This window comes from Benincasa hispida, chromosome 5, assembly GCF_027475165.1.
Source record: "Benincasa hispida cultivar pf3 chromosome 5, pf3_genome.v1.1, whole genome shotgun sequence".
In the NCBI taxonomy this organism is placed as follows: Eukaryota; Viridiplantae; Streptophyta; class Magnoliopsida; order Cucurbitales; family Cucurbitaceae; genus Benincasa; species Benincasa hispida.
The window spans coordinates 55,974,243-55,981,303 of record NC_143482.1 but is presented as its reverse complement, the minus strand read 5'-3'; positions in this window follow the sequence as shown (position 1 = coordinate 55,981,303).

Sequence of the window (7,061 nt, the reverse complement as noted above, 5' to 3'; positions counted from 1 at the left end):
TTAGATCGGCTAGCCGGAAATGACTTTTACTACTTTCTGGATGGCTATGCCGCGTATAACCAGATTATGATTGCTCTAGAAGATCAGGACAAGACCACATTCACCTGCCCATATGGGACTTTTTCTTTTCACCGCATGTCGTTCAGCCTCTGCAATGCGTCGAGCACGTTCTAAAGCTGCATGATGACCATCTTTTCAGACTATCTTGAGGACTCTATTGATATATTCATGGATGACTTCTCTGTCTATGGGCACACCTATGAAGTCTATCTGGCCAACCTGATACTAAAAAGATGCGAGGAGACGAATCTTATTCTTAATTGGGAAAAATGCCATTTTATGGTAAATGAGGGCATCATGTTGGGACACAAGGTTTCTCGAGACGGGTTGGAGGTGGATAAAGCAAAAATATAAGCAATTAAAAAACTTCCACCTCCCATAAGTGTGAAGGCTGTAAGAAGTTTCTTGGGGCATGTCGGATTCTATAGACGCTTTGTCAAGGACTTTTTGAAAATAAGATGACTGCTGAGTGCGTTGATGGAGGCTGACAGAAAATTTGATTTTGACAAAAATTTCCTCAACGCATTCAAAATTTTGAAGAATGCACTGACTACCGTGCCCGTGTTAATTGCACCTGATTGGTGATAACTTGTAGAAAAACAAGTTATTTATGCCACCTTGTCTAGATATTGTGGCCAAAAGTTAGTAAATATGAACCTATTGTATGAAAATTAGCCTAGTATTACAACAATTATAAATGTTTGCAATTACGCCCACTAACACCATAAAGATGGAAGACAAGCCGAATTTTACTCTGTTTTGCAGGAGACCAAGTCACTGCTTGCGCTAAAGGCTCATGGAGAACTAATCAACGCATCTCTGTCACATTGTGCCTGTCAATCAACAATGAAGAGATGATTACTGCAATGATGGCGCAATGCAACGGTCAGTCCAGAGCTGTGTTTCAACCGCATGCGGTAATAAAAACAATACCACATGCTAACCTAAGATCGAAAGATGCAGTTGAGCAACGTAAAAGTGGAGGATTGAGACACGTGTACAACTAATGGTCGTGCAGAATTGACGGTCTGATTGCATAACAGAAGGAATAATATCCCTCCATCTTTGAAATTACCATAAGGATCAAGTGGGGTCCACAAGGCCAGAGTCAAAGATCTGCACCTATAAATACCACATTGATTTCAGAGAAAAGGTATGCTACTTGATATGGGGCTAAGTGCTACTAAATTATAGAGAAAAGGCTGAGCTGAGTGCTTAAGAGAAGAAATCCGGGAAGAAGACGCGATAAGGTCAAGAAGTGAATCTCAGATCTAATCTGCCAAACACCCGATTGAAAGATCTGTGCAAAGATCCCTGCTACCGGTGGAGCAAGCCTGAGAGGGAAGCTCTTCCTACCATCAAATCTATCCTATCCAACAAGCAGATCTCTATCAAATCTGTGCCAAGACATTGGCACTTGTTTGTATCTGTTCTATCTCTTTCATCGTTGTATTTCACGTGCTCTTTATCTCTTCATTCACACACCATGTATCAAACTCTTAATAGAGATATTAAATGTTTCGATAGCTTTCATTTATCATTTTCTGTCTATTTCCGTTCACCCGTCAATGACTTTCTTCATGACATCTTCTTAATTCCCTGATAAGCAATGTGAATTGACCAAGTACTTAGTTTGTATTAGAGATATAAAATGCGTTTAGCTAAGGCATGCTAGACGGCATTTTCACCTGTGAGAGCAGAAGTAAAGATACCATTCTGACTATCAAGAGAAGGTCAGAAGAATGCGTTAATTAAAGCAAGTATTACTTCCAGACATGGAAGCAACCTTGTGTTCATTATGTTAGTCTCTGTTTCACCACAAACATGTGGGAGCGCGGCCGATCACTGAGAGGTGAACGCCAAGAGAAGAGGAAACAGTATTTGTAGCTTCAATGCAAATAAAAACTTGCGTTGTTTATATTATTTGTCTTTCTCTTTCTATTCTGTTCATAAGACTTGCCGCCGCATCCCACGTCTTTGCATAACTTCCACAGCGAGCCTTGACCCCAACATCTTATACATGAAGCCTATATCTTGTATCATCTAGCTTAGGTTTACTATATTTTTATGTTATTATCGCATCTTTACTACTTTCCTTTATTTTATTGCAATTTATATAACTGCACAAACACACACTTTTAAAGATTGAAAACCTGGTCGCATATATCATGAACGTACCACAATAACTTAAAGCAATCCCCATGTTCGACCTCGGCTCACACCGAGAAACTTACGGTGGAATTACACTTGGTTTCATCGTAAGGAAATTTGTGACAACACATGGCATACTATATGAACATCTATAATTAACGCATATTTAGAAGTAGTATCACATTATAATGAGCATAGAACATCATACATCCTTAGCATCCAAACCAAGTCAACAATTGGACAGTTCCTTTTGAATTAATGTGTGATGCAAACAGGTATGCGATGGGAGCAGATCTGGCACAGAAGAGAAAAACAATCTTACATCCCATCGCATATGCGAGTAAGACGCTGAAATAATTGATCGCAAGGGAACAGAGAACCAAGTTGTGGATCACTTGTTCAGATTGGAAAACCCTGAGGTTATCCGTAATGAGTCAGAGGTGAGTGTGGTGTTCCCAGATGAGTAGCTGTTCCACATTGAAGAATTGCTATGGTATGCTGACATAGTCAACTATCTAGTTTGCAAGCAATTTTTAGAGGATTATACTGACCACCAGAAGAAGAGGCTCAAGTACAAATGCAGATCATATTTCTGGGATGAGTCGAATCTGTATAAAAGGGGGGAAAACAAGATTCTGCGACTATGCGTACCAAATGCTGCTCAACAATGCATATTATCGCAATGTCATGACTTACCATATGGTAGGCACTTTGGAGGACAGCGCACCACAACTAAGGTTTTACAGAGTGGATTCTTTTGGCCAACATTGTTTAAGGATGTAGCTGACTACGTGATGAAGTGTGATTAGTGCCAACGCATAGGTAATATTTCATGGAAACATGCAATGCCTATGAACATAATCTTGGAGCTTGAGTTGTTCGATGTATGGGGTATCAACTTCATGGGACCATTCGCTCCATCGAATGGTAAAAATTATATTTTGTTAGCCGCCGACTATGTATCCAAGTGGGTAGAGGTAGTGGCATGCGCCGCAAGCGATGCGGTTGTAGTCTCTTAATTCCTAAAGAAAAACATTTTCACTCGTTTTGGCACTCTACGTGCCGTAATAAGTGAGAAGGATCCCACTTTGTCAATGATACTGTCAAGGAACTGCTACGCAAATATAACATTCTCCACAAAATGGCCACCGCATATCATCCACAGACGAATGGTTAGGTCGAGGTGTCCAATCGAGAGATCAAGCTGATACTTGAGAAGGTAATAAGGCCTTCGCGAAAGGATTTGGCAACAAAGCTCGACGATGCATTGTGGACATACCGGACTGCATTTAAGACGCCCATAGGTATGTCCCCATATGTGTTGGTATTTGGTAAGGTGTGTCATTTGCCTCTGGAGCTGGAATACAAAGCATTGTGGGTAGTGAAGATGCTAAACTTTGACTTGAGGAAACCAGGAGAAGTGAGAAAACTTCAATTGGTCAAGCTGGAGGAATAAAGGATCAACGCATATGAGAACGCAAAGATTTACGAGGAGTGCGCAAAGCGCTGGCACGACAAGCACATATGTGGCAAGAACCTCTAAGTCGGGCAAAGGATCTTACTATTCAACTCATGATTACGGCTCTTCCCTGGGAAATTAAAGTCACGTTGGTCCAGAACATTGATAGTTAGAGAAATATTTCCACATGGCACGGTCAAATTATTGAATGATGATGGAACCGACATATTCAAAGTTAACGGGCAGCGAGTAAAAGTATATCATGGAGAAGGCTGGCATTGCCAAGTCGACTCCGTGGAACTAAGAGACTCTAAATAAGAAAGAAGTAGGTGGTCCCTACGCTATCAGACGATTGAAATTCATCAGGGATGCGAGTTTTGGGAATCATGAAATCTTCAACTTTTCTCTACTACTCAGAATTTTCAGTTGACTATATCTTTTCAGTTCTTTATCTATTCTTATTCTAAAAAAGGGGGGGGGGGAATTGCGGTAAAAGAGTTTGTTTTGTTTAATATTATTTGACCCTCTCGCTGTTTTTTTCTTGCAATGATCGAGGCGAGCGATTGTGGAGGCGTTACACAAAGAAGCAACTTATCTTATTCTGTCACCTCAATCCAAAGGAGATAGATCGTCGCAAAGCAGGATGCATCAATAGACAATTAATAACTTGTAGAAATACAAGTTATTTATACTGTTTTATTTAGATATTGTGGCTAAAAGAAAGGAAAGTTGCGTCGATAGTATAGAAATTGGCTAAGAAATGCGAGAATTATAAATTGTCGTCAATACACCCAGTAACACCATTGCGATGGTAGAAAAGAGTGTTTCAATTTTTGTTTTGTAGGAAATCAGTCACCGCATGCGTTCATGGCTCAAAGATAAAAGAAACAATGCATCTACGTCGCATTGCGCCCATCATTCAGGAATGAAGAGATGATCAACGCAATGACGGCGCATGCGACAATCGATCAAGAGCTTAGTGATCAATGCAATTTCAACCGCATGCGGTAATAAAAAATAACACCGCATGCGGGGATAGATCGAAGATGTAAAGAGCAACGCATTTGCAGAGGATTCTAACAATTGTACAGCTTTTAGTTGTGCATTTCTGACGGGTTAATTACGTAACAGAAGGAATATTCACTCCACCATTTCAGAAACTACCATAACCATACAGTGGGGACCACAATGCAAAGAGTCAAGGTTCACCTATAAATAGCTTCTGCAATTCCATTGAATGATATACTTGAATACATAGAGACGTGTATATACTAATCTGAGAGAGAGACTGGTCTGAAGCGATTTCCAGAGTAGATCCGGGATAATTACGAGACAAGGCGGAGAGGTGTGTCTTCGAGCAAAGAATCCTTCTAATCCCCGCCATTGAAGCTCTGTACGAAGGTCATTTCTACCAGAAGAGCAAGCCTGAGAGGGAAGCTCTCCTCTCCATTTCTACCACACGCCGGCAAGCAAAACCTCTGCCTAGGATATGTGTCAAGACGTTGACACTTTTTTGTATTTTTTTCCAATCTCTTTTTCATCATCTGTATTTAGCTTCTTAATCTTTCATTCACACCATTTATCGAACACTTAATCTTAGTATTAAATGTTATGATCGTTTACATTGTCATCTCTCTGTCAATTTCCATTCATCCATAATCCATTTTCTCCATGATGTTTTCCTAATTCCCTTGGCAAATAGCAAGAATTAAGCAAGTAAATTAATTTGTGTTAAGGAAATAATTATGTTTAGTCAAAGCATGCTCGATGGCATCTTCACCTGTGAGAGTAGAAGTGAAGATTTTATTCCGCCTATCGAGAGAAGGTTGGAAGAATGCGTTAACTAAAGCAAGAAGAACTTCCAGAGATGGAAGCAATCTTGCGTTCATCACGTTCATCCCTGTTTTACCATAGTGATATAGGAACGCGGCCGATCACCGAGAGGTACACGCAAAGGGAAAGCGGAACCTTAGTTGCATCTTTAACGCAATTAACAAACTTACGATGTTCTTACTATTTATTCCTTCTATTTCTGATTCATCCATAAAGACTTGCCATCGCATACCACGATCCGTTGTATAACTTCACAGCCAGTCTCGAACTCAGTATCATGTATCATGTATCTTGTATCTTGTATCATATTAGGTTACTATTTATCAACGCAACTTTATTTTCATCGCACTTTAGATCACTATATAAACCTAATTCTTTATTAATTGTAAAAACCGGTCGCATGTATCACAAAAGTAACGCATTAACAAAAACAATCCTTGTATTCGACCTGGGATTATTTTGAGAAACTTGCGTTGGAATTATACTTGGTTTCAGTGCAAGGAAACTTGTGACACGCATTACTCTATCGCATACTACAAGCATATCATTAACAATGCATATTTAGAAGTAATGTGCATAAGCGATAACACAGCATAACATTCCATCTTTATGTCACCAAGTTTATGTCTTTAACGCATATACTTGTTCATTCATTCATATTCACGTTTGTTCACATGCTGTAGTAAAAATATAAAATCATCGTGTCAAGTTTATGGCATAGTGCATGCATAAAAAATAAAAAAAGAAAAACCATCTTTAGTGTTACAAGTTTATGGTGACATTGCCAGGGATTGGTAATGGTTAGTGTTGAGTACGTTTGTGATATTTTGCAGGACAAATATCTTTAGACTGACTGTTTATTGCGAAGAGCAGTATGACGGTTTATGAGTACTGGAACTGATCCAGAATTCGAAGCTGACCCAGAGATCGAGCGTACATTTCGCGCGAGGGCACACCAGAACAGAGCGAGGCATAGAAGAGTGAATATGGAAGAAAACAACAACAACAATGATAATGTGGCACCCAAAGTAAATCAAGGGGTGGGCCAGCCAACGCAAGATCCCATTTTTCTTGCTACTAATCGTAATATCCCAATGAGGAACTATGCGGCGCCTAATCTCTATGACTTCTCACTTGGAATTTCACATCCAATAGTTAAAAAGAACGCAAGATTCAAGATTAAACCGGTCATGCTACAAATGATTCAGAATATGGGGCAGTTTGGTGGTCTACAAGGTGAGGACCCACATGCCCATCTGTACCAATTTTGTCGAGATGTGCGGTAACTTCTCCATCCTTGGCGTAACCCCCAAAGGTATCAAACTTTACCTCTTCCCATACACCTTGAGGGATGAGGCTAAGAGGTAGGCTCATTCACTGGAGCCAAATGAAATAACTTCTTGGGATTAGTTGGTGGAACGGTTTATGAAGAAGTTCTTCTCTCCAGTAGTCATTGCAAGAAGACGAAAGGATATGTTGAACTTTGAGCAGATGGATAACGAGACCCTAAGCACCACCTAGGTGCAATTCAGACGATTGGTGAAGAATTTTCCACATA